Source organism: Alligator mississippiensis, chromosome 1, assembly GCF_030867095.1.
Source record: "Alligator mississippiensis isolate rAllMis1 chromosome 1, rAllMis1, whole genome shotgun sequence".
Classification (NCBI taxonomy): Eukaryota; Metazoa; Chordata; order Crocodylia; family Alligatoridae; genus Alligator; species Alligator mississippiensis.
Window position 1 is genome coordinate 286224417 of NC_081824.1, and position 27110 is coordinate 286251526.

The window sequence follows — 27110 nt, forward strand, 5'->3', positions numbered from 1 at the left end:
GGGAAACTTATTTTCAAGTTGAGACTGACTATACAAAGCAGAATCAACATATTTTCATACTCAGATCATTACCTTCATCACAGTAATTATAAGGGTAATGCTTTTTCCTATATGGGGTGAATAGCCCGGTTTCGTTAGTCTATCTCCAAAAGTCAATGGGCCCAGTAGCATTCTAGAATTCCCTAAGGGAATATTAAGATTTTCGGACAACTCTGTTGTTATCCCTGATGATCATAAATGGTGCATACAAGTGTTACATTTCTATCAGTAGAGTTGTGTTCAGTCTGGTAGAGCATTTACAACACTTAGTGTGGTCTAAAAATGGCACATACGGTGAAAATGTAAACCTCATCTGATAAGGTTTAAGTCTAGTTTGATTGGGTAAAGTTAGACTGGTTTAACAAAGATTTGTACAGGTCCCCTGTTGATAGAAGTTCACCTGCTGTCCTCTGACAGCCCTGCCCTTCCCATTACAACCACCTTCAGTGAGAGATGCAGTTGGGCCCACTCCACTATTCAAGCTGAATGCAGAGCAAAAATCCATTTCTTGGCTGCCTCAGGGGCCAAGAAATCTCAAACTCTCTCCTCAGCCCTTCCTTGTGCTTTGAGCTGCAGAGAGATGCAGAGTGATGAGGCAGCTGTGTTCAGAACACCAGATACCCAAAACCAGGGGTCAAACCCTCATGCCCCCAAGAGGGAACCTACCCTCCCACCACTGCTGCTGCCACTGTCCCCAGCTGAACTCATCCCCCATGCAGCCTGGATAGGACAGGCAGGAATGGCTTTAGATCTTCCCTCACCCCCAGGACAGCAGGAAAAGCAGCAACTGCAGGTAAAGGGTAGGGGAGAGGATGTACCTCTGAGCATGGAGGGGAAGGGGGTTGCTTAAAAAAGTCCCCAACTGCTACTTCCATGGCATGGTCTTGTCTGAAAGGGCACTGCAACCATGCTATTGCAGCCCCCCTAAATCCATTCCTGGGCTATGCTATCAAAGCATGCAGCATCCTGCTAGGGCTCAAGTGATCATCTTCTGTAGAAGAAGTAGGGCATAGAGGCAATCCCTGCCAACATGGTAATCAACATCCCACCTCCAGTGCTGAGAGACTTTCACCATGGAGGTACAGAAGATTTACCATTTCCAGTTCCTGCATCTGTGACAGTGCCTTTCTGAGATACAGCAAGGGCAAAACTTCTTCAGTTATATCCCATGTTATCAAAAAAACCCCAACCCAAACTGATACATTTCACAAAGCTACAGGGACAACACCTTCATGTAGGAGGGGAGCCCATGACAGTAGCACAAAGACAAGCTACTGCACAGCTGTGATGTGCATGAGAGAGATGTGTGGGGGAGATGACAATGAAGCAGAGGAGATGCTAAAAGCCCTAGCAGCCACTTCTGAGCCACTACTGCAGCCACTGGAAACTCTTAGTGTTACTCATGAGGAAAGATTGTAGGTGTGTAGGCTGGGGAATGCCTATGCCTGGTCTGCAAGATTCAGAAACAGGGACTTGAGATAGCCACTTCATGCTTCAAGGAGGCCACCTACACCTAGGCAGAACTGGGAGGGTCCCAGCAGCAGGAGAGGGAGTTCATAGACAGGGCCCTGGGTCACCTTCTGACCTATGTCATTCCAGACTGGAGTCAATGCTGTCTCTCCAGAACACATGGTATCACCCTCCACCCTCCAGTCCCTGCATGGCATAAGAGCCTTGATGCCAGCCCTGGTTGCTATGGTGTGCCCCACTCCAGGGACTCTTCCCTGGCCTGTGGGAAATGGGGCTCGTGCATGTGGCATAGTACAAAGGGCAGGAGTTGGACCAAGGACAGGAGGGGTGGACCCAGGAATTCAGTGATCATGGCAGTTGGGGCAACCAACTTCTCTAGAGGGTGGATGGCATGACTGGGACTGGAGCACCACAGTTCTCCCTGGTTCACCCTGCCTCCCCCTGCAACAGCCCTGACATTCCCTCTGTGTACACAGGCCTCGTAAACAGAAGTGGGTCAACTCCAGTGAGGTGCCAGACAGACACTGTCAAGCAGATGGCTGCAGCCCGTCAACTCACCCTGCCAGACTGTTACTGGGACAGAGCCTAGAGATGTAGCATGGGGCCCTGATCTTCTCCCTCTACCATGTTTGGAACCTGCCCAGGAGTATGTCTGGGCCCTAGAACCTTAGTCCTGTTGCATAAGAGCCTCCCCTGGTGTCTCTGCTTTCCAGAGAAGCATGGAGCCCCACTGGCAAGTCTCTGGTTTCCAATTCTACCAACCCTTGAAGTTTATCTCCACCTTCCTGTTCTCTGGTTTTGCACAAAGAGAAGAGGGACTAATTTTTAACACAGTTAACATTCAACAGTTATTATTACAATAAGGTAAACTGATGCACATCTCTTTCCTGTGCTGTATCTCCCTGCATCCATATGTTTCCCCATGCTGAGGCTGTTGTCCATCTGGTTGAGGTTCTCTTCAACCCCAACAACATTGTGAAGGCTTGTAGAAAAGAGTGGCTGTATGATCCATACATGTGGGGAAACTGAGGCAGGAACCACATGACAGACAGACCCCCCACACAGGGCTAGGGTTCAACTGCTCAGAGCTTCCAGCCTCCTAAGGCCTTCAGGTCTACTCCTTTTTGGACTCCCCCCCCCCCCCCAATTCCTGGCAGTCCAGGAGATAATCTATCAGGGCTTCCTCAACCAGGACTCCCTGCTCATTGGCCTGTCCTAGGTGCACATGTTCTGGCAAGGACATGCTATGGCTTCCCTCCAAGTACTGTACTTTCCCAGTGTGTTGCACTTTGTCAGCACACCACAACTCCTCCACCTACTCCTCACTGAAGACTTCCCTCTGACCTTGCAGACTGCAACAAGTACTCCTTAACTGAATTGGGGCACATGCCCAGAGCTGTCCCGTGCACCCTAAGGTATCAAAAGGCACACTTGGTTATGTAGCACCTACTGAGGTGGAGGCTGAATTGTTCTTTCCTGCAAGTTCTTCATGAGCCAGGAGAGTACAGGATAGGTCAGGTCCCCAGTTATGAGGGATGGTGAATCCACTGACTGTGATACTAGGAGCCCCAAGGGTATCGACTACATTCTCCACCAACTGGAGGAGGGTGGAGTTGCAGAAGACCCAGGCATCATGGTCACTACGTGCCCAGCTGGCAAGGATGTAGGTGAAATGACTATGGTGTTCAAAAATGCCCTGCAGCACAACGAAGAGGAATCCTCTTCTTCTCTGTTGTGTCAGAAGCTGAGGAAGCTGTGGGTTGATAAGATAGGTGAAGTGATTCACATTGTGTGTGACCCTATGCCCCTTGTAGACCACCACCCTGGCCATGGACTTGCCCAAGCCAGACTGGTTGGTGATGGAATGGAGGCTGTTGGAGATGGCAAGCTTTCAGATGGTGATGATGACTCACTTCTGCAGAGTCACATATTGCTTTATACTGATGTTCTGCCACTTGATATGGGGCCTAGTTAGGTGATGATGTCTGTGAAGGTGGCCCAGCACATGCATAATTTCTGCAGCTACTGTTTGTCATCCCAGGTGCACAGGATGATATGCTTTCACCAGTTGCTGTTAGCCTTGTGGCTCCTGAACCACTGGGTGATGGTCTCAAAGTGCTCCCAGAGCACTCCAGAGTCAATGGCTTCCAAAAGGACCCTGGCTTCATCAGTCAGATAGTAGTCAGCTGATTCCAGCATATTTGGTTGCTGTAGGGTATTAGCCCCTCATGGGAAATCAGGCTGCTGGATCCTAAATTGGAAGAAGCAGGACACTGTGATTATCTGGGAGGGCACCTTCAGATGGGCACATGTAATCCCCCACAGCCCCTAGTGAGAGAGGTATGGGGTGACAAGAAGGATGTGCCTGTGCTCCTGGGTTGATAGGCTTGTGTGCAAGGGACAGGAATCCATGGCAGGATAAGTGCAGGGAAACTGATACACTTGCAGCGAACAAGAAAGGGAGCATGCTCAGGGTCTTTCTCTGAGAGCCTCAGAGCAGAGAGGGATCGAGGAGGGATTACTATAACCGGGAGTCCCCCCAAGTCAGCCATTTAGGGCTGCCCTGTGTGCCCAGCTGCTCTTGGCAATCTCTGGCAGCCCAGGATTGTAATTTACTGCCAGTGCAGGCTGCCTTAGCACTTCCTCCCCAAATCCCAAATGATTTTATGATGATCTGTTGATGAGGGTTTAGGCCACTCAAACTAAATCCCACAGCTTGGACTGGATCGCTATGAGCTACAGGTGGCACAGGCAGCCTCCTGGTGTGGCATGGAGCAGACTGGGGAGGGGGCAGAAAGCAGAAAACAGTGCAGATGTTTGATCCCCTTCCCTTGGCCTGAGTGGAACTCAGGGAAGGTGTGAGCCTTAATTAGTGGCATGCCTGCCAAAAAGGTTGACCCCTACTGATCCACTACAATAGATTTAACAGCTTGCTCCATCCTCACAAGACACTTCAATATATGCGCTTCTGAGTTGGGACAAGCTGAGCAGCTGAGGTGGAGGCAAACACTGGAAGTTATCCTGTGTCTGTGTATGCCCCATTGTGAAATAGGTACTAGAGTTCTTGCAAAGGAGGCTAACCGTACATTTTCCTTCCTGAAGAGTTGGACCAACTTTGCTCCTGAGGAAAGTTGACAGTTTTTTGTTATGAAGATATTTCTACCTTATTTATGCACTGATGTACAATCCCTCTGGGTTTCAGAAAGTTATGTAGTAGAGCGTCTGGATGATCCATTGGTCCATTTCATAACAGGGGTAAATCAGCATAACAGCGAAGAAGCTATATTTCAATCAATACCAACTGAGAATCCATGAAATGAACCCTTGTCTTTTGGGGTAGAGGAAAAAATAACTGGGGGGGAATAAGCAGAGAGGGAAGAGGAGAAGAAACATTATTAGAAATAGTTTTTCCTACAGACAGTCATCAATGCTCTGGATCACAACAGAATCAAAGGTATGTGGGGGGAGGAGGGCAAGGAAGTAGTTTTGCTTTGATTTTTGTCTACTGCTGCATTGCCAGTGATGACTGAAGGCAATCAATAGCTGCTTAAAATGCGAAAGATGTTTGTCTGCCCAAGGCTACAGATTTCACAACACCAACCTTTATTTTCCCAGAATTTTTAAAATTACTTTACAACTGCCTCTCTCTTCAGAAGTAGTACTTTTTGGCATTAATTTATATGGAAATCACTTGGCCCTTTGTAGATGCCTTATGTTAACAAGTAATTAGAGAATGCATGAACTAGTTTGGAGACCTCTGAACATGATGTTAACTGCTTCTAAATGGGCTTTTTGGAGACCTTTCAATTACTGTAAGAGACTGAGGCCCCTCAATAGTGACTGTGCACAATATGTAGTTCTATCCTTGAAGCCTTCTGTTCCCTTCAGCTAGGAGGAAAAGAGGGAAGCAAAACAGAATAAGAAGAATAGAGAAACATGATACCACAACAGGTACAATAAGAGAACCTCAGATCTAAAACTTGCTCCCTCATTTCTTCAGAGATTGTGTTAACTTCCTAGACTGCCATGCTTTTTTGGTACAACTTCTTTTTTTTTCTGGCAGGTTCATATCAATACCCTACTAACTTTTCAGCAAATAGTTATATAGAAAGCCATCTCTCTGAACAACATTCAGTTCTGTTGAAGACTTGCAATCTCACTGGACAAAATTATTCAATATAGCAGAGTTGCTCATGAGACTGTGACTAGGGACTGAAACTACGGGCAAGCCAGTATAAGCGTTTGGAGATCAATCAAAACCTGTAACAGAACAGAAGTTCAGTGCACACAGACCAGTTTCAAAATGGCTGAATCCAATTTAAGATAGATCTAGACTGATGAAGTATCAGATATAATCAGTTTAGGTTAGACTGCCCTATCGAACCTCTGTCCCAATCCCTTCCCAACTAAAGTTCCCTCTCAGTCCCCCAGCCTCCCAGGATGCTGTGTGATCCCAACTAATGCCCCTTCTCAGAACAGACAGGCTAGCCTCTGCCATTGCTCCTATGCTTCTGCCAAGCTGGACTGGCTCTGGCAAGGAGCCCCACATTATTAGCACCACTATCCACCAGATAGTGCTAAGGGATTTTTAAAGCACAATTAACTCTTAAATGGAATGTGAAATATGAATACAGACAACTCAGTGTCCTAAAATCAAAGTCTAACTTTATTAGTACAATAAATATTATCTTAGCAGTTTTTGTATTCTGAGACAGAAAAACATTCAGAACAATAATCTCACTCAACAATCCAGATGATACACTGCCCTGCAGAAACGATAGCCCATCATTTCCTGAACGCAGTGGGTGGCATCAGTGGACAATCTTTATGGCTGGCACAGACAGATGTTTTCCTGAATTTATGACAACACGCACTTAAATTTCTTGCTGTCTCCTTTTAAGCTTTTCTTTAACTTCACTCCTCTGATGTCTCTGCTTTCGGATTGGTCTCTCTGCAGTCAGCATACTGTCCGTATTTTATCCTGTCAGCATATTTATTTGCTTAACAAACCCATCACATGTGCACCTCTTAATTTGGTCTTTTTCCATGTCTTACTTTGGGTATTGTCCATTGGTTTCCCTCATCACCTTTCATTAACATATCTAATCATTTCATCCCTCTGATTCAGCTAGTTAGTGCCAAGTTCAGCTCATTTGAGCTGGTAAGAAGACTATTACTATGTCACGTTAGAAGAACTTCTCACAGTGGTATAAGAGAAAAGATACAATATATAAATGAGCACTATGAGATGTGTGAAAACAACTCAAGGCTAGCTGATAAGGAAAATGAAGAGTTCAGATAATAATGAGGCTATACAGAACTTAAGCAACAATTAAGGCTGAAAACAAAAGTTTAAACAATACTGTAATTCACCACTCTGTAAACAGGTGCAACTTTAAAACATAAAATATGACAAGCTACCCTAACAACACCATGGGGCAGCCAACACCAGGATAGGGGACTCCTTCCTCTCTCCTGTTTGAGAAACCCAGGCATACAGCGGGGAAGCCACCGTTGGTGCAGAACTCCACATAGCTAAGCAGACCAGAGTTTAGGAGGAGCCCAGGCTGGTGTAGGGCTCCCCCCACATGGACAAATGCCTGACTCAAGGGAGCTGGCAATGGTATGGGACTTAGGCATGGATGATGAACTCAGACAGGTGGGGCGGGTGGAGCATCACACTGTATCATCCAGTTTCAACTCTTTTTTTTATTTTATTTTATTTTTTTTTCAATTTTTGTTTGTTTATGAAAGCAATTCTATAAAACATGACGTAATTTTTTATGTTTATCAAAACTAAACCCCGCAGTTCCCCAGCTGCAAACTCCCAGCTCCCCGACTGCAAGCCCCAGTTCCCAGTCGGAGTGCCTGGCAGGCTGCAAACCTCCCTACTCCCTCAGTCCCCAGCCAGTTCCCACCCATCCCTGCAACCCTCTAGCTCTCTGCAAACCCCACTTACCTCACAGGCTCCAGAAGGAGAGCGAGCCTTAGCCAAGCCTTGGGTGACTGACAGCATCAGGCCTTGCCCTTTCCCCTCTCCCTCCCGCTTCCCTTGCCATTCCAGGCAGGGTTGGGGGTGTCCCATGGTTTCTTAGGTAACAGCTCTTTATCCAGGCTGAGGCATCAGTACAGGCGCTCTGCTGCTGGCTTAAACAAATGATGATTGCCATTCGTTCAAACTGTTCAGGTGTTTTTACTGCTCATGCGCCACTTGGGCAGTAAGGGGATCACCCCAAGGTGCTTACTGCGTATACTGAACTTTTTGTTGTGTATGCATAATGGACAAGCATAATCATTGATTATGTTACTAGCAGACATAGGCAAGAAAAAAATTATTACTACTTTTGTTTACATAGTTAATTCAACTGATGCTGTTTCTAATTAACGATACTATTATTTTTATTTATTTACTTAGCTGACGCAGGTTGTGTCTCGTTTTGAAACCGGTGGGCCAGCGCCCGAGCACCCCCTCTTGACCAGCCACCACTGATGGGCAGGGATCCTGGTTTTCCCTGATAAAGAAATCACAAATTCTCTGATAAAAAAATTGCAGATCCTCTGATAAAAACCCCACAATCCATGATGAAAATTAAAGGCCCACCCACAGCCTTGCTAGTTCTCCTCACTCCCCCTACAACTGCCCCCAAGCCCCAGAAACACAGGCACACCCCAGCAGGTAAGTGTATGTGCGGGGAAGGGGCAGTGCAGGGGAAAGGGAAGGGGATGGGGAGACAGATCAAGAATAGTGGGGGGGGGGAAAATGGGTGGGTAGGTGGGAAGGGACAGACTGCACCCTGGGGCGCAGCAGCAACATCTCCCTTGGTGTCTTCCCGTACTTTCCTTCAGGCCCCACACTGCCTTCCTGTGGAGCTGGACGTGTGACCGGCCACAGAAATGCAGCACAGGGTGCAGCAGTGACAGTGCAGTGGCAGCCACCATGTTCAAACCCCAGCTCCATGCAGGAGTGCCCGCCCACCCGGCCAGCGGTAGATGGGGGCTGAGGGAAAGCAGTGCAGGGTGCAGCAACAGTGGTGCTGGCCACCACATACAAACTGCACCCCCACCCAGCTGGGTAGCACGTGTGGGGCTTGCAGAGGGGCACAGCTGCCCGCGCCCCACTAGCCCTGTTCCTGGGAGTGTGCACAGACAGCAAGCTGTGGTGGGGGGCAGGGAAGCGCTGTGATGTGCCACATGGCTTTTTGACTGGCTGTACTTAGCCTGTGGCTTCAGAGGAAGACCTGGTAAAGGATACACAGAAGACTAGGGCAGAACTATAACTGTGTCTGTGTAGAGAGGAAGTTGGATTTACATGCATAAGGCCTGAAGACCTGTGCAAGGTTCTTATAGTAACTGACTTTATTTGGGTGCCAAGAAATTGGCTGTGCCAAAGGGTCATAAATGTGTGTGCAGACAAATGACACCTGATCAGCTAACTATCTGGATATTAACTTCCAGTAGCAGCTGGACCAGAACTGGGTCTGAAGTATAATTTCTTCTCACATACACCTCAAATGAGTGTAATAGTCAATAGAAATGAGATAACTCATAATTTTGGAAACTTTTTTTTTTTTAGGGAGAAATGAAGAATTGGAGTCAATGAACAGAGCTAATATTTACATTCTGGTGGCAATTTGCATAGTGTTTGAGATATATACATACAAATTGCAATGATTATAGAATAGGATTTTAGTGAAACAATTTATAGGTAAAATCTGTGAAAATAATTATTTTTCCATTAAAAATGATGAAATTTTGCAATTGGAATAAGTTTGTATTCTCTAGTAAATACTACAGACAATATTCAATACCTTATTATCAGCATCTAAATGTATGCAAGAGGTAAAATTTGACCTTCTCTCCATTAGAAATTTATAAAACTAAAATCATATTCAGTTTGAATTCCTCTGTAGAAAGTCATCTTTTTGAGAATCCTCAGGATTCCTCCCCCCGACACCCTATTTACAGGGAATTACTAGACTGAATTTTTTTTTGTGTTTGTCACCAAACAGACTTTCATTTTTATTCCATTTTCGTGTCATGTCCCAGCAATAGGTCTTGAGTTTTTTACAATATATCCTAAATCTGAAAATGGCATTTTATCACATGCCCAGTTATAGGCAGCAGCCAATAAATAAAGTTAGAGGTAAGTTTTATAATAAATATAAGTCTTCTTTGAAAAAAATTTGAGTCGTTACAACTTTGCAGGATACTAATATGAAACCTGCTTCAGGGTGAACAAAGCAGAAATTCAGATGATATTTGAATACTGATTTTTCTTAGTAAATCAGCAAAGACATGCATAGATTTCTGGATTTTTTTCTTATGTTTAAATGGAAGTAGCATTTTTGGATCTGATCCTTATACTTCTGCACTTATAGCAGTTGAAAATGGCATGTTGTAAGAGTAACTTCTGACTCAATCCTGCAGCTCCCTATTTCCAGTACAAAGCTTATTACTGGGCATAATATAAGTAAAGCTAATGGGACCTTGGCTGCCTATACACATGCTCATTCATGTTCTAATTAGATCACATATTCATATTTTAATGAGAACACTCTAGCATCACCTCGCCATCATGTGCATTAAGCCCCCACACATTTTAAAATGTTCATGGGGGTGCTTTAGTTAAACCTCTTCAAATGAGGTTTAAATAAAGCATCCTGAAGCCATTTTTAAGTGTGCAGGGGCTTCATACATGTGACAGTGAGCTGTTTTAATTGGAGTGGCTGTCCAGGAACTGCTCTAATTAAAATGCCCCTCTCCTCCCCGACCTCAGAGCATGTGTATAGGCAGCCTTTCTGTTTCTGATCAATCTTTTCCTCACAGCTAACAGTACTATACCTGTCAATAAACACTCTGACTGTTCATGTTTCAGAGATCAGATGTTTAGTTTTGGGGATATATCTTTCATGTTATATAATCACTTGCAACATTAATGTACCAGTGGTAAACAAAATAGAAGAGCTAAAATGTAACTGTGATGCATATCACAAAGGATCTTGTATAGTTATTTCTTTATTAGCTTTGTAACTTTAAAATACATTTGAAGATAGCTAAAGACTCACAGCTATACTGGTCTGGAATAGGTTTTTTGCTGTATGTTTGTTTATTTTCCAGGGATGTAACAATGCAGCTGGGGCAGCAATGATGGTACAGAAGCAGCAGCAATTTCTGACAGCTGGCAGCATGGCAACAACAGCAGCTTTTATTTTTCCACCTACTTCTTAAGCTCACAGCGAGAGCTGCTTCTCTATGGGTGTGTCTACACATTCATTAATGCACTGTAGTAACTGCACATTAAGTTTAGTACTTGGTTAACCAAGTACTAAATCAATGCTTAGTAACTCACACTACTGAGTAGTAGTACCAGCACATAGCTATTCAGTGACACTTATTGCACAGTAGCCTAATACTACTTTGCAGTAACTTATTAGCTCAGGTTTTGCCCAGCACAGTACTGTGAAGTGTTATTAGGCTACTGCGCAATTAGCATCTTGTGTAGATGTGCCCTGTCTCTCCCATCTTGGTTACACTACTGACATTGCCTGGGACAATGGGGAATTAGGAGTCTCATGATAATGCAATATAAAAGAAGTGGAAATTCCTTTCACTGCAGATGAGAATCACTAGTTCATAAGATAATTGCAAATGGTGTATGTGATGCAAAGATAGATTTCTCCTGTTCCCAAGAATATACACCTAACACTGCACCTTAACTTATATAATAAAGGAAATGCTGGTCATTATAATCATTTTTGCATTTAATCAATATCATTTCCATCATTAAATACAATTCAAATGTACTAGAGTGCTACCATTCTTTCCTGCCCTTCATGTTTACAAAAGGAAAGATAATAATATTAACAGATTAGCTGTTCAGGATGAGACTAGAAAGCCACATTTAAGAAGTAGAAACTCACTATACAGATAACTACAGGAATAGTCTTTAATGGCCACAAAATTGTTTGCTGCCTTATGCTGGTAACTAGAATCCCTACCTTAAATAAAGACCACTAATATATATATATATATTAGTTAGTGATCACGTTTTTTAATAATATGTAAAATAGTATTTGAATAATCATAAAGTACTTTGAGATTTAGAAAAAGAAAAAACAAACACTTTGGCCCCTGTGGACACATCCAGATGAGTGTGCATGTGCATTTCCATGAGGATAAATAGTAGTGGCACATAGTTGTGCCACAGCTACTTGTCTCCAGGGAATGCCCCTGAACACACGCTTTGGCATGCAGCACATTACCCTGGGTGGGGTAGGAGAGGATGGAGCCAGCACCTGCAGTCCTGAGGGCCTGCTGGGGCTTCAGCAGTGGTGATCCAGGCAGTCAGAGTCTGTCCAGCAGCCAGAGCATAGCTCTGGAAGACCAGGCCCCAGTTTCAGATGGTATATACTGCCACAATGTGCACTGCCCCATTTTTTCTTCCACAGTCTTTTTCTGACACCAGGATCTCCAGTTGTCATAAAAAACCCGCCACACTGCAAATTAGCAGTGCAATGAACACACAGACATTTCTGCAGCACTGCAAACTACATGAAGGGTATTTGTACCTGAAAGCCTGCAAAGAAGTATTTTTCCAACTATTTTAGTTGGTCTAATAAAAGATATCAAATTTACCCAAAACGCCTTGTCTGCTCATCTGGAGACACCCTGTGGGTTTAAATTCTAAATTAGAAAGCAAGAGAGAGAGAGACAGAGAGATGATCTACTGAATGACAGACCAGAGTAGGTGTAAATGCATAGAGTCCATGAAAAAAAAAGCACGTTTTTAAATGGAATTTGCATATAGGAAGTAGGAAGGTAAATTCATATAATGCAAAGAAGTGAATTACAAGAAAAAAAGGAATTCTCCAAGAGATAACTGTGTGAGAACAAGATAAAACATGTGAACCATTATGGCTGTACATAGGGCCCCATTCCGTAGTACGGTAGAATGCTAATGTACATTTCCAATGTAATGTAAAGTAAATGTGTGTTTAATTGAATACTGACAATGTAGCAGGGAAAGAATATTTCTGCAGATGGAGTGCAGTCAGCTGGCATTAACAGAAGCACACTGCAGATTTCAGCATAGTGCTAGGTCACTGATTTTCTCCCCTTCTAGACACGTCTTCTTTATTTCAGGCATCTATCTTCCTTTTCATTTACTGTTTGATGATAATTGACTTCTTAATGCAAGAGTTGAATGGCAAATTATTCCTAGAATATAGAAAGAGAAGCTATACTGAAAAAACAAATAAATAGAAGAATCCGGATTAGAGTCCTTCCTTAGTTGTTGTCCTTTCAGAGTAATATAATAATTATTCCTCATAACAAATATGTTTGAAACATAGGGAAAGAAACATCCTAAAGCATAATTGCCTGAGGGCAGCAAAAACTAGTGAACAGGCAAAAATCACTGCTACCACATCTTCTGATCATGGCACTGGACAGTCATGCTACTTGTATCCCTGAGGAGATTCTAGCAACAATTTGCAGGTGTAGTCCAGGCCAAATTCAGCCCCTAATATCCACCTCCTCCTTGTAAGTGAACCCAGAATTCCTCCACCAGTATGAATTGAGAGCTAACAAGAAACTGAGACCTGATCTAAAACAGGTGCTAACAAGGAATCAGTTCCTCACACCCATGATACTGAATGATTATGCCGGTGTTTGATTTATGCAGATGATGCATTAAAATATCCGAAAAAAAATCTCAGACCTCCAGAGATTATTAGATATTTTTTTACAACAGTATTGTACACCTCAAATAGCTTGGAAATAAACACAAAGTATTGTTTCTTGGGAATGGAAGGAGGAAAGGAGTTCAGTTTTTATAAGGAAAGTAGAGGTGGTGTCCTTTTTTAAATACCTTGGAATCTATTTTAGAAAAATATCTAAGCTGGAATAAGCACATTGAAAATGTAAACACTAAAGCAAACCAAACCTTGGGTAGAGTTTTATCCTTCTGTCACGGCGGGGTCCTCACGGAGGGCCGTGATCTCCTTAAGGTCCCTCGCTCCGTGTCACGCCGGCCCAAGACACCCTCTAATTCTCGCCCGCCACGTCTTGTTGGTCAATATAATGTTGGGAGGCTGCCTTGTGTCTTCCCTGGGCACGGCTACTCGGGACCTCTGTCCCCGCGGTTCTTCTGGACCCCCTGGGGGTCTCCCGATATGGTGGGTGTTCCTCGGACACCCTAGCCTTATGGGCTATGCGTGGCTCCTACCAGCCCCTAATACCACGCCCCAAGCCTTGCAGATGTAATAGACGTTGTCTGGTCTGTACGCCCGCTTCCCAGGCCTCCTCTCTAATGTGGCCCACTCTGGGCTCCCTTTCTCGTGCCCAACTTCTTGCTGGGACTCTCGTCTTGCCCACTCTGGGCCTCCCCTGCCGGTGTGATTCCGCTCAGGGACTCTCTAGCAGGCCTCTGGTCCTATGGGCCAACTGCATGGGCACCCTCTCTGACCCTGGCTCACCGCGCTGCTACTGTCTTCTCGGGGCAACCACAGCACCCTGCCTCAGTCTGAGGGGTGTTACCGCACTAGCCTGCGGCCGGGCTCGCTATGCCCGTCTCGGGCTTCTCAGTAATTGCCCCTCTCTCTAGGGCTCCTCAGTATGGCGCTCCCCCTCTTTGGGGCTCACCGCGCCCCCACGGGGCTTCTCAATCATATACCCTGGCGCTCCCCCTCTTTGGGGCTCGCCGCGCCCCCACGGGGCTTCTCAATCATATACACTGGCACTCCCCCTCTTCGGGGCTCGCCGTGCCCCCACGGGGCTTCTCAATCAGATCGCCCCTCTCCCTGGGGCTGGGGTCTATGTACCCCGCACGCAATCCAGGGTCTCGGTCCCCCGTCTGCAACCTACCGGTTGCGCCCGCGACCCACTGGCCGCGCTCCTCACTGCCAGTTGCGCATGCACTGGCGTGCGAGCTGCGCCTTCCCTGGCGCTATGAAAATAATGTGCCCTCTTGGCGCTAGGGCACCCCACACTCTCTGGGGTCCCTGTGATTGAGGCCTCCTCCAACCCCTACAGCCTCACCCAAGCCTCCGGGTGTAATAACAGAGCCAAACAAACACAAGCCTCCTGGCTGTAACACAAACATAAAGCCCCCTGGCTAAACCTTTAGTGCCCAATCCTCTCAGGGCTATCATGAGCTGTACTCGCTCGTCGGGCTTCTCCCCATATCTCGGCTAAGGGAGCTCCTGCCTCTCCGGCTGCTGGCAGAGAACTGCCAGCCTGGCCGCAGCCCTGAGCTTTATAAGGGCCAGGCCCTGCCTCCTACAGGCAGCTGGTTCCCCTTGGTTGCTCCGGCAACCCGCAGCTGCGCTCATTACCTGAGCAAGCCTCAGCTGGGCTCATTATGTCAGGCCAGGGCGCGCTCACTCGCTCCCTGGCAGTTTCTCCTTTCTAGGAGCAGGGGCACCGAGGTGCCCTGCGACACCTTCTATAATAAGAAGGGCAGCAGAGTGGTTCTGGCGGCACTAAAAGTTTTTATTTCTATGGCAGGGTCCATTTTATTGTATGGAGCAGAACTTAGATGCGCTGGCCCTGCAGTCCACCCAAAGCTCATAAAAATATTTCCAATTATTTTTAACTGACTTTTATCTCTGCCTGATTCTATGATGACTTCACATGCCCTGAAATCAGACTGATAAATGTGAGCACCTTCACTCAATGAAGAACTCTTAGACACAGGATGAAAGTTAGATCTTTTACATCTATCAGATACCCTAAGAAGTGAATTCTAGAAGCCTTTTCCAAATAAACCCCTTTTTGGGTGGTTAAATAACTTCTGCAATATTTACCCAAATCCAAGACAACTTTGAATTTATTATAATTTTCCATGTATATTATCTAATTATTGGAGGATTGCCTTAAATTCATCCCCCTACACACACACACACACACACACACACACTCCACAAGTACGCCTGAGAAAACAGCAGCAGGGAAGCAAAGAGCAGCAAGGGGCTTGGCAGTCTGACCCCTACACCTTGCCCTGCTACTTCTTGCCCCTTGCTTCCTGTCCCCTCTGCCACCTATGTCCCCCAGTTCCCCCCATAGGGCTAATGCCATCTGCCATGCCTACTCCCCCCCACCCCCACCGTGGTGCTGGTGCTCCCTGGAGCCTGCACTCCTCCTCCCCATGCCTGTGCCCCACCTCACTTGGTACCCCCTTGCTGCCTGCCCCTTCCCCATCACAGCTTACCCTCCTGGGCTATGGCTCTGGTTCCAACACCTACATGGTGAAGGAGAAGTGGTTTCGGTAGCCCTGGCCCCAGAACCGGTCATAGTTAGACCCAGAGCTGAGTTAGAGATGCTTCCCCCACCACTAGTGCCAGTGCCACTGCTGGGCTGGAGCTGCAACAAGGGTAAGCTGGTGAAAAGGGCTGGGGGCAAATGTAGCTGAGGGTGCAGGGTGAAAGAGGCACAGGGCAACAGTGGTAGCAGGGCAACAGAGGTAGCAGCTGCAGCTCTGACTAACCCAAAGCCTCCCAAGCCTGAGCCAGGGCTGGGGCTTCCTCCTGTCACTCTTGCTCCCATCCATACTCAAATCCAAGATGAGGGTTTTTTTCCCGTACCATGTTGAATGTGGGGGGGGGGGGGGGGGACCCTGATATTGGATTTCAGGAAGTAAGGTATATTCTCCTCCAGATAAATCGCCTGAGAAATTTACTGACAGTCACTGACCCAATGTTTCACCTATATTTAAAACAAAACTTACATTTAAGAATTGATGATGCCAGCCTGCAGAAAGATATGCTTTCAGTGAGACTGTCTTAGACTTCCCTTTTTTAAGATTAAAAAAGCACTCCTTTGGCAACAAACCTACCTGTCTGTGGTGCAAAACTGCAAACAAGAGGCCAAAAATAGATAGAGATTTTTTCCAATGAGATATGCAGTTGTCATGAACAGGTGGCATCAAACATATTCAGACAGAATCTGTTCTCATGGGAAGAATGAGATAGATAAATCACCATTTATGGTCGTGTTTCTTCTTTGGAGAAATAAGTGGAAATTGGTTCCAAGATAATGAAGATCTGGCTTCTTGCTAACAATTCAGTTTGTCTTATACTCCTTAGGTGCATTTGCACTACTTTCACAAAGAATAAAGGCCAAAATCAAGTAGAATTCCCCTGCTTTGTTTTATTGCCCACTTCTTATTTTATCCCTTTTTATATCATTATATTTGATGTTCTGTTTTAATTTAGTGTAAAGTGGCAGAAAATATAATTGTATCACATGTTTTTAGCAAAAATGATAAACTGTACAAATACTATTATACATAAGATTTATTTATCATTATATCATATTATTGTGGTGAACATTGTAAGTAAACTACAACTACTGATCCTAGTGTAAGGTTTGACCTAGAAACTACTATGCAAAGCCTAAGCAAAAGTGAATGTTATGTGTCGAATGCCCATCTGCAATGATAAGGAGCAGACAGTCTTAGATAGAGGAAGCTTGAAAACAAAAAACAGAATCAGAGTTACTGGAACAAAGAGCTCATTATAATACTAAAAATCACACCCCTAGGCGGGGAAGATATAGGCTAATGAAACATATATGTATGTTAATGAGATACATAGCTAAAACACAGATATAGAGACATGCTCAGTAAAGAACTCCTTGCGTCACTCCTTTATAACCAATTAGCAAACAAGGATGCTTATGAAGATTCAACCTCTTGTATATAAGGGGCTCAGTATTGAATATGTGTGTGCTTGTCTTGTGAAATTATTCCGCTTGCACCTTTTATTGCTAGCAATAAATCTTTTTTATACTTTCACCCCTGGTATCTTTATTGGCCTTTGCATACCGGGCACGAACCCAGACTTGAGTTGGGGCTTAACACTAGCACTGGATAATCATACTACTTGTGCCCCTTAGAAATCTCCAGAAGCCAGTTGCAGGTATATTCTAGGCCTAATTCATTCCCTAATATTTATCTCCCCCTTTGAAGTGAACCCAAAATTATTCTGTGAAGCGCTACATTGAGGACTCAATCCAAAGCCTATGAAATTAGTTTAAAGACATTCATGGCTTTGCCTTAACTGGAAGAAACCTCATTTCAACAAATGTGCATATCAGTGCATATCAACTGGTATGCAAGTGTTAAATACAGGAAAATTCAATATATTAGTATCCATAAATCAGTAAGAAAAGATAAGAAAAAGCAATACTGCTTAGTATTTAAAAAAATCAAGACAAACCATTTGCAATGACCTTATGCTGGGGAAAGATAATTCATAGTTTTTTTGTACTTAAGGCAGGGTAGATATGCACCTTTATAGACTAACTAAATAAAAAATATAGAGAGCACAAGCTTTCTTGAATTTGAGTTCACTTCATCAGATGCTTTGAAAGGATGTGCAGAAAACAGATTATAAGGAGAAAAAAATTAAAATACAAAAGACAAGTGGATGGGGGAGGGAGGAAGAAAGAGACAGGGTGAAGGCAGTGCTGGGAGGGAAAGGAAGGGAAGCAGTAAATCCATAGGAACAAGAGGGTCACAAAAGCTAATCCAGGTAATGAGATAAGAATTATTCTACTTAGTCAGAGATGTATTATCATAATAACGGAATGAAGTTGAGGAAATCTAAATGTTAAATGGAATAGGGATTGCAACGGTAACCAAACCCTAATCTGCAGTGCAGGGACAAATCAGATGCATAAGTAACAAACTGCAAGGCAGGAAACAAGAACACATGTTCAGTCCTAAAGGCAAAACTTGCTTTTGATCTAGAAATGGAACATGACTTTTACTAGTGCTTTTATATGGCAATGGAAATGTGCAGAATCAGTTACAAATGGCAAAAGTTGGGAGACTGCATCCAAAGCAAGTAAAAACATGATTCTTGAAATAAAAAAATATTTTTTTGAGTTCTTGTGTCACGCAAATTAGTAAGGAGTACATCAAACATTTGTTTTTTAAAAACATTGCATTCATCATTTTCTGAATTGACATAAAAATATACAGCTGTCAACTGTATCTCCTGCCACTGACCCATGGGGTCTGACATAGTCTAATTAAAATGTGTCAGAGCAGACTTGTTTAATTAGAATGCACCAGCGTGCTGTAGCATCATGTGTATTCAGTGCCCCACACTTCAAAATGGTGATGGAGGCACTTTAACTAAAACTTGTTGAATGAGCTTTAGTTAAAGTGTTCCTGTGGCCATTTTGAAATGCTGAACACTAAATACACATGACACTGAACCATTTTAATTAGAGCGGCTGTCTGGAAGCTGTTCCAATTAAAACATACCCCACCCACCCAACCCATATTTATAGACACCCATGGAGACTAGTTTTATTTGTGTTTGATAATGGATTATGGCCTCTATAATGGCTTTTAAATAATATATGTTTTTTGTTTAATTGCATAGGTATCACATATAGGTAGTAGGTTCACATGTAAGAAATTATTCTAGTGAGAAATAAATAGTTGGGGGGGGAATTGACTGGTGTCAGGCAACAGTCTCTAAAAACCTGCAAACCTAAAATTAGCATTTAGCAAAATCCAACTGCCTATACTCTTAAACAGATTTTGTTTACGCTTGCTGTAGGAACACCACCTGGTGTTTCCCAAAATTCTTAGACTTAACTCACTATCAACATTGACAAAAAGATCAAGCAAGAAAACAATTTTATGAAACATTTTCACTTAGCTTCAGCTGTGTAATTTACCCCAAATTTGTAATCCCAAGGTTGTCTTTGCTAAAAATGGGTTACCATTCTGTCTGGGGTCTTTAAGCTTCCTTCCCTTCTACATGGATCAGTGCTGAATTAAGCTGTTTTACATGTCAAAACAAAAGGCTCGGGGTGCCCTTCAAGAAGGAACATGCCTAACCAGTATGTTCTCCAGTCTGTTCTAAACCTTCTGCAGAATCTCCATGTTGATCTCAAGGAAGGGTGCCAAAAATAGGAAAAACACCAAGAAAAACTGTTTTCTTTCATGGTACCCTCTGCTAGTTTAGTTCAAGGGGCACATGGCCCCCAGCTGCTTACAATTTAGGCAGCGCTGCCTTACTGTTATTACTCTCTTTATGAAAGATGGCAATCATGCAGCCATCTCTCCTAGAGCTTATCATAGTTGGTGAGGAAATGGAAACCTTTCCCCTTCCATATTACAAAGTTCCAGGTCCTTCAGTTGTACCTCTTCCCTAGAACTGTTTCCTCAATCCCAACAGTCCCCTCTACCCTTCCCGAAGTCTTTGTCTAATCCAGAACTTCAGGAACTTTTTAGGACCATACCACAGAAAGAGTTTGGCTGGGTCTTAGACCTTCCTTTTGGCTGGGTCTTAGACCTTACTATTGTTACAGAGATCTACTCAGCCCTCAACATCTTCCTATTTTTCATGGTTTTAAGGCCTATTTACATTCAGATGCTTAAGTAGTAATTTCAGTGCCAAGGCCCGAGATGCTATTGAACCCTTGCTCTCCAAGTGCTTCAAGATGCTGGAACACCTTCTAAATCCCAACTTGGAGCCTATAGTGATGTCCCTATTCTAGAGTCTGGTGGGCCTTATCTCATTTGGCTTGAACTAGCAAGTTTAGCAAAATTCCTGGGGGGGGGGTTGTTTTCTTTTTGTTTTTGGTTTTGGTTTTTGGTGGGTTTTTTTGTTTGTTTGTTTTTTTAAGAAAAAGGAACACTACCTCAGGATCTCCATGCCTTATGTAACCTATGAGGTGAATGTAGCCTCTACAGTATTGGTCATATCATTTACCATCAAGAATGTGTCTTCCAGTCTCTTGGTTATTTAATTCGGCTTTTACCCAGTTTAAACTGGTTCATAATTCTTGAGAGAGTCACTCTGGTTAAACTTACCAAAGACCATAATTTAAAAAATTCTGGGATCAAGAAAGTTTTGTCCGTGTCATAAGATCAGTGAAATATTTCAGCAAATATTACTCATTTCCATTTCAAGACCACTCTTTTTGTTTCAAAACTTTACTTCATAAACAAAAGTTGTATTCATCATCCTAGATCTGTAGTCTTTTTAGATAATCTACAAGATTGAGATCTCTATAAACAAATTTAAAAAACATTTGAAAAACGCTAGCAAAAATGCATGTCTATAATATATACAAAAAACTAGAACTCTTGGTTCCAAAATTATACCTTTTACTAGACCAACTGGGAAATCGCAAGAAAACTGTCCTTTTCTGCAAGCTTTCAGGATCCAAGTCCCTTCATCAGGCTCTGGGAAAAGTATAGATAATATATGCATAATTACAAACATATGCATGTAATACACATGCAGGCAAATAGTATTGTATTGTTGCACAAGGAATTGAAAGCTCATTTTTCATGCAGCACTTTACATTAGCTATTTTCATGAAAATCTTAGTATTCAAAGATATATTTTAAAATGAATCTTAGTCTGTTATTGAAGTTGTTTAAATCCACAAGGAAAATTGCCTTTGTTTTTACTTTGATTTTGCTGAAGATGAGAGAAAAGATTTTAAAAAAATCAAGTGAACAAACTATCCCCCACCATCTGCTTTTTACCTGTGGGAGGAAAAGAACAGGAAAATCTGAAACTACTACTGTATAAAAATGGCAATAGAATAGTAATTGTTATAAATTAAGTTGAAAGGTAATGTCAGCTTCATAACATAGAGGAAATAGCATAAAGAAAAAGCCAAGAACAGTGAGGAATCATATTAAAGTTATCGGTTTTCCTTTTCATAGATATAACATCCTTAACATTGCAAATAAACAGTTTTTTCTTCAGTCCCCAAAAATCTTTAAGTTTTTCAATAACTTTTATAATTTTTGCAGCAGAACAGAAGCTCAGCTGGAGATATAGAATGTTAAGTATTGTTACTGAACATCAATTTGATAGTATCATAGGAAAGTAGGGCTGGAAGGGACCTCAGGAAGTCATCTAGTCCAACCCTCTACAAATAGCTGAATCGGCCCTGATTAAACCATGCCAGTCAAGTGTTTGTTTAATTGCTCTTAAAAATTTGCAAGGATGGAGATCCCACAACTTCTCTGGGAAGCCTGTTCCAATACTTAACCACACTAATAGTAAGAAAGGTCTTCCTAATATCCACCCTAAATTTCCCTTGCTGTAATTTAAAGACAGTTGCTCATTGTGCTTCAGCACCACAAAGAATATTTTATTACCAGCCTCCATGTAACCACCCTTCAGTTATATGAAGACTGATCAAATACTCCCTCAATTTTCTCTTCTTCAGACTAAATAATCCAAGTTTGTTGAGCCTCTCTCATAAGTCATGTTTCCCAGACCTCTCATTTTTATAGTTCTCCACAGTTGATCTCTCTTCATGTTTTCCTAATCTTTCTTGAAGTGTGGAGCCTAAAATTGAGCACATTAGTAGTCCAGGTTATTCTACTTCCCTGTATTTGCAAATGATGCTTTTATTAATACAATCCACTATGCTATTTCCAGTTTTTGCAACAAAAGCAAAATCTTCACTCCTACTCAGTTTATGTTCCACTGTACCCTCCCCAAACCAAAAGATTCCAATTCAAATGGTGTAAAAACAATAATAAAAAATAGGCACTACCCATAGATATAGTTACAGTTCATAAACTATTCAATCCAATGTAAAAGAGTTATAGCATTTTAATTCACCTGGAGTGCAAAAAAAAAAAAAGACTAACTTTTCAATTTCCATCAGGTCATGTAGATTATGTACTTCTGTTCAACACTTACTCAGCTCCCATCATGTACATCTTTATGCTTGGAAGAAACAGTCCAATCATTCATGCAACTACCAATTCCATCCAAAAATCCTGTGAAGTTAGTTGAAGCCTTTCCATTCACTTGAAGTAGAACTGAAAACCCTAATAGGCAGCCACAGATCCCAGTCACAGCTCAAACACACATTCCTAACTTTTAGCAACACAGCTGAATTCAGAATTTCCTCAGTTACTATGTTGTGGTGCACATGACATTTGTTTTGCAGTTATACTTTTCAAATAATAAAGTAATAGTGGCATCCTAGATATTGTGCCATGCTAATTGATAGTAAACACTGTAAAGCTAAATAGGTTCACTTCCACAGCCAGCCCCTCTAAAACTTGTGGCTGCTGTTTACTTGCAGTACTTGAGCTATTCGCAGTACTTTGAATAGGGGATGAATGATCATAAACACCACTTAAGGCATGGACAAATGTTCACTTGGAGCAGTTTCAAAAAGGGAGGAGGAATTGCTGCTGCTCTGGACCACACAGCTGCTGTTAACACCAACACCTGTTGCGTGTGAAGGAGCCTGTGGCAATGCAAATGTAGCAAAAGTGTCTGATATTGAACTCTGCTTCATCTAAGGTTAAAATGAGAATGATTTAACTCACTTGTATCACTGCAGGCTCATGTACACATAGCAGCTGGAGCATACAGCTGCTGCATGCTCCTGAGCAGCAGCTCCCCTCTCCCTCCCACTCCAAGCAAATATTTGTCCATGACCTTGATGAGTATATTGATAAATGGCAGGTTTTAAAGGAAGCCTGCTGTGCATCAGAAATGATAGTCTACTTTAGCCTGCAAGCTCCATGGAGGTAGGCTGCTGGGTGAGTCAAGAGACCTAGTTTCAAAGTTCTCAGATCTGCCACCTGCTTACTATATGAATTTTGGCATGACACTTCACTTTGCTTGTGTGCATGTGCATTCCCATCTGTAAGGGGGGGATAAGATGCTTAATCCTGTCAGTATAGCACAGTGGTCTAACTAATGCAAACTCCTAGAGATACATAAAATATTACAATGCCTTTTCCCAGCACCATTAACTCATTGGGCAATGGCATTATCCCTTTGTTGAGTACATTTGTAGATTTGCAGGCCATGTTCTCTAGTGCAGAATGCAGTCATGGCATGGAATCTGGATACATTCAATTGTAATTTATTTTATTTGCACATACACGCCAGAAGCATGGGCAAACTGAATGCTTTTTAACACCTTCTGTTAGGAACTGGGACATGGGCAGGAATGTCCCGATTTCCTGGCTGCCTGGGCAACCATACTCACCCAAGGACTCTGCCCTCCCTTGCACTAAAGGGGAAGAGCCACAGTGTAGTTGGCACATTTCAGCTGCCAACGGCTTATCTATTTCACTTACAGCCTGCAATGGATCCCTGCCACCTGTGCACTTCTTGGCTTCTGATTTAGAAGTACCAGCAGGTCCAGGGTGTGCCATACTTCTCCCATCAAAGTCAAGGCCTGCCACTGCTTCCTCAGAAAGTGCTCTCAGCTCCTATGAGAAATTGTACATAGCACCATGCACAACAATGCAGACACCCCAAAGCCCTTGCCAAGCAGTCTCCTGGTCTCCAGCATAGGTAAGTCTATAGTGAGAGAGGCAGTGTGGGAAGTGTTTCTGGCTATCCAAGTAGGTGCTGACACTGTGATTCGCCTGCTTTGAAAATCCACTAGAGCAGTGGTTTCCAAACTGTGGTAAATGTACCACCAGTGGTATGCAGACAACCTGTCAGTGGTATGTGTTAACAGATTTATTATAATTACTTTATATGACAAAAATCTGCTGGTGGTACTTAAGGTTGACCTGAAAAAAAATGCTGGTGGTACTTGAAGTTGTATTGTAGCAAAAGCCCCAGTTTTCTCTCTCTCCTTTTTTTTTTTTAACTTAAAAATGCATTCCCTCCTCTTCCCCAACCATTTCTAACTTTCTTTCTACCCTCTCTATCCCTTAGAAGTGATGACAAGCAGTACTAGGTAAGATAAGTTCTTATACTCTCTTATAGTAACAAGCCCCTTTTATATTGTAAATAGTGTCCTATTATGTTTTGTATTGATTTTTACTGTTTAATATTGAATTTATATGATTTAGGCCTATGTCTGTAAAGTAATGTCAAGTTTCCATTTTGTATGTCAAGCCTCCATCTTCTGTCCTCTGCCTGGGTGTAACGTATGTTGTAACTGTGACTTATGTCTAAACAGTCTCATGTAAATTTGTTCCTGAATGAATGGGAATGAATGAGGGTGCTTGAGGTACAATGGTAGCAGGCCTCTACTGAATGATCAACTCAACGACCGACCATTGCCTTGCATTGACTCACCCAGGAACCATGGACCTCACCCAGTAACAGAACAGAAACCCAGCATTTGAAAGGCAGAGACCCTACAAAAACCAGCAACCTCACCATTGTGTCCTACCAGACAATGAGGACACCTGGATCTGCAGATATGCATGTGAGCAGGACTGTCCTTGTCTGGACATGTCCCTCCCATAGGAGACACTGGTAGCCCATGCCTCTTCTGTTGCCTCTGGTCCCAGCTCCACCTCTCCTTCTGACCTGTCCCAGCTCCTGGCTTCTTGCTCCACTGCTTCCAATCTCCCAGCCAGCTTTCTCTCCAAACCCTAGCTTCCTCCATCACCTTCTGCCTCGGCTTATCACTCCCTGGCCCGGCTTCCCAGCTGGTTCTTTCTCTTGCTCTCTCTTCTTGGTTTACTCCCCCAGGGCATGATGATCCCGAGTGACCCCAGGGCACCAAGTTACCCCAAGCACTCTCTAGTGTCAACACACAGCCATGAAAGTGCATGTTTGTGTATGTATGCACGTGTGTGTGAACTGATAGTGGTGTTTGTATGTGTATATAATTTTGTATCATGCCCATCTGTCTAACAGCACAATATTGGGATCCTGAGTGTTGATCTAGTGTGTCAAGTCAATAGTATCATTTTAAACTGATGGTGCGTAATCTGTCAGAGTTTGGGAATCACTGCAGTAGAGATTAGCAGTTGTGGGAGGGTGTTCCTGGCCTCACATAGGCTTTGCCACCCAAGGATGCTGGGTTCATATACTGTGGCAACCCCTCAGGCTCAGAACTTATAGTAACATGCCTCTCTCTACCCCAGGCATCACCTGATGGAATGGAGCTGCATAAGGCACAGACATACCTCATAGCCCATAGCTGACACTTGCCTGCAGGATTCTGACATTCCCTCTGCTTCAGAAGAGGGGCCAGAGAGTCTCCCTTTTGCAGCAGCTCTGGCCTTTGCCAATTACAGCAGCTGGTCACTACACAAAGCCTGATGACCTGGTCCTTGGCTGGCACCACCTCACGGGGTTCTGATGCCAATTCAGCTTCAGAAAAAAGGATGTTGGGTCTCCCTTTTGCCCTAGACATAGCTTGTCAGAATTACAAAGTCAATTACTATGCAAAGCTCACATGCATTTCCTGATCTGATGCTTCTTCCATTTCAGAAGTGCTGAAGAATCTCCCCTTTGCCCCAGCTGTAGCACTTACAAGTCATAAAAGCTTAGATTCAACTTTGAATAACCCCCATGTGTACAGGTGTTACATGTGGTACTAGAAAATTTCACACTGCTGAGAAGTTGATGTTGGAAAGGGTTCACATTGTCATGGAATTGTCTTTCCCCCTTCCACACCACCGCACCCACAACAGATTGCTTGAATGCATGCACACTTCTTTTTGTTGCAGTGCTAAAAGGGAATATATCTTTCCAAATATGCAACACCTGTACATGCCTATTTGCAAAAAAAAAAGCTACTTTGCCTCAAGAATGGACTCCTATGAGATATCAAAACAGTTCATTCAGTGTAGAGGTGTTCTGAACCTGCCTGTGCATGAAAACTTTTCATTGCATATGAGCATGTACACATGTGCGCACACATCAAAACCTTCATAGTATATCTGCCTAAAATGGCATTTGTTTCCTTGTGGAGAAATGGAAAATGGTATGTAACAATAACATCTAGTGACACCTTCCACAAAAAAGCATTGTTGTTGGAGCAGGTTACCACATATATTTTTAGAGCATTCAGTTTTAAAAGTGTCAGTGGGTTAAAATAAGTAGCTATGGCAAAAGAGTTCTGGAACATCCCAGAATTTCCAAACCTGCTTAATTCTGGTTTTAACTATTGATAAGTTTATGTGAAACTCCTAGGTTCTGTGATATTGTTAGCTAACCAGAGGCATGTAGAGTTTATCAAATTACAGAGGAAAAAAAAATTACAGTGCAACTGGTTGTACATCCTCTTTGGTATTGGTACCAAGTGATTTTTTTGGGGGTGGGAAATAACATAAGGAAAAGAATGAAAATGAAGGAACAAATATGAGAACTGATTAAAATTTTTGGATGGAACAATTTTCTTTCCCACAGAAAATGAAGTTTTACTGAAATTTAAAATTTATTTGATTTAATTTTTAACTCAAACTCCAAATGAAGCAACTCAACCTTCTCGATTTATTTCAACAACATCAAAACATTTCATTTTATCTCATTGAGAAATCTATAATTACATTATCAGTTACATTTATATGTATATGTTAAATTTAGTATTTTATGCAATTAAAATATCTCAACATAATCAAAGCAAAGTGTTTATATGTTTCAACATTGAATTTATGTTCCACAGAAAATTTTGGTGTGTTGAATTTTCCTCAGAATGAAAACAGAATAGGGAAAGGGGTTGTTTGTTTGTTTTACAACCCAATTTTAATAACATACCAGAAGGTGGACTTGTAGTCAGCCAAATGCATGACTATATATTTCCATGTGCACACACATACACAAATATTTGGAGCTAAGAAGCAGCCCTTGTGCTGCAAAACCTTTACCCCAATCCCTTCTAGG

General features: G+C 43.0%; 1 long non-coding RNA gene across 1 annotated transcript; it reads right to left on the reverse strand.

Annotated features, from left to right (window-relative positions):
* Positions 1-6157: 6157 nt before the first annotated feature.
* LOC109280412 (uncharacterized) lies at positions 6158-22608 on the reverse strand. The gene is made up of 3 exons (XR_009459051.1): positions 22206-22608; positions 20639-20719; positions 6158-12726 (listed from the first exon to the last, which is right to left on the reverse strand). It is a non-coding gene; the product is annotated as an uncharacterized LOC109280412 (long non-coding RNA).
* Positions 22609-27110: the final 4502 nt, after the last annotated feature.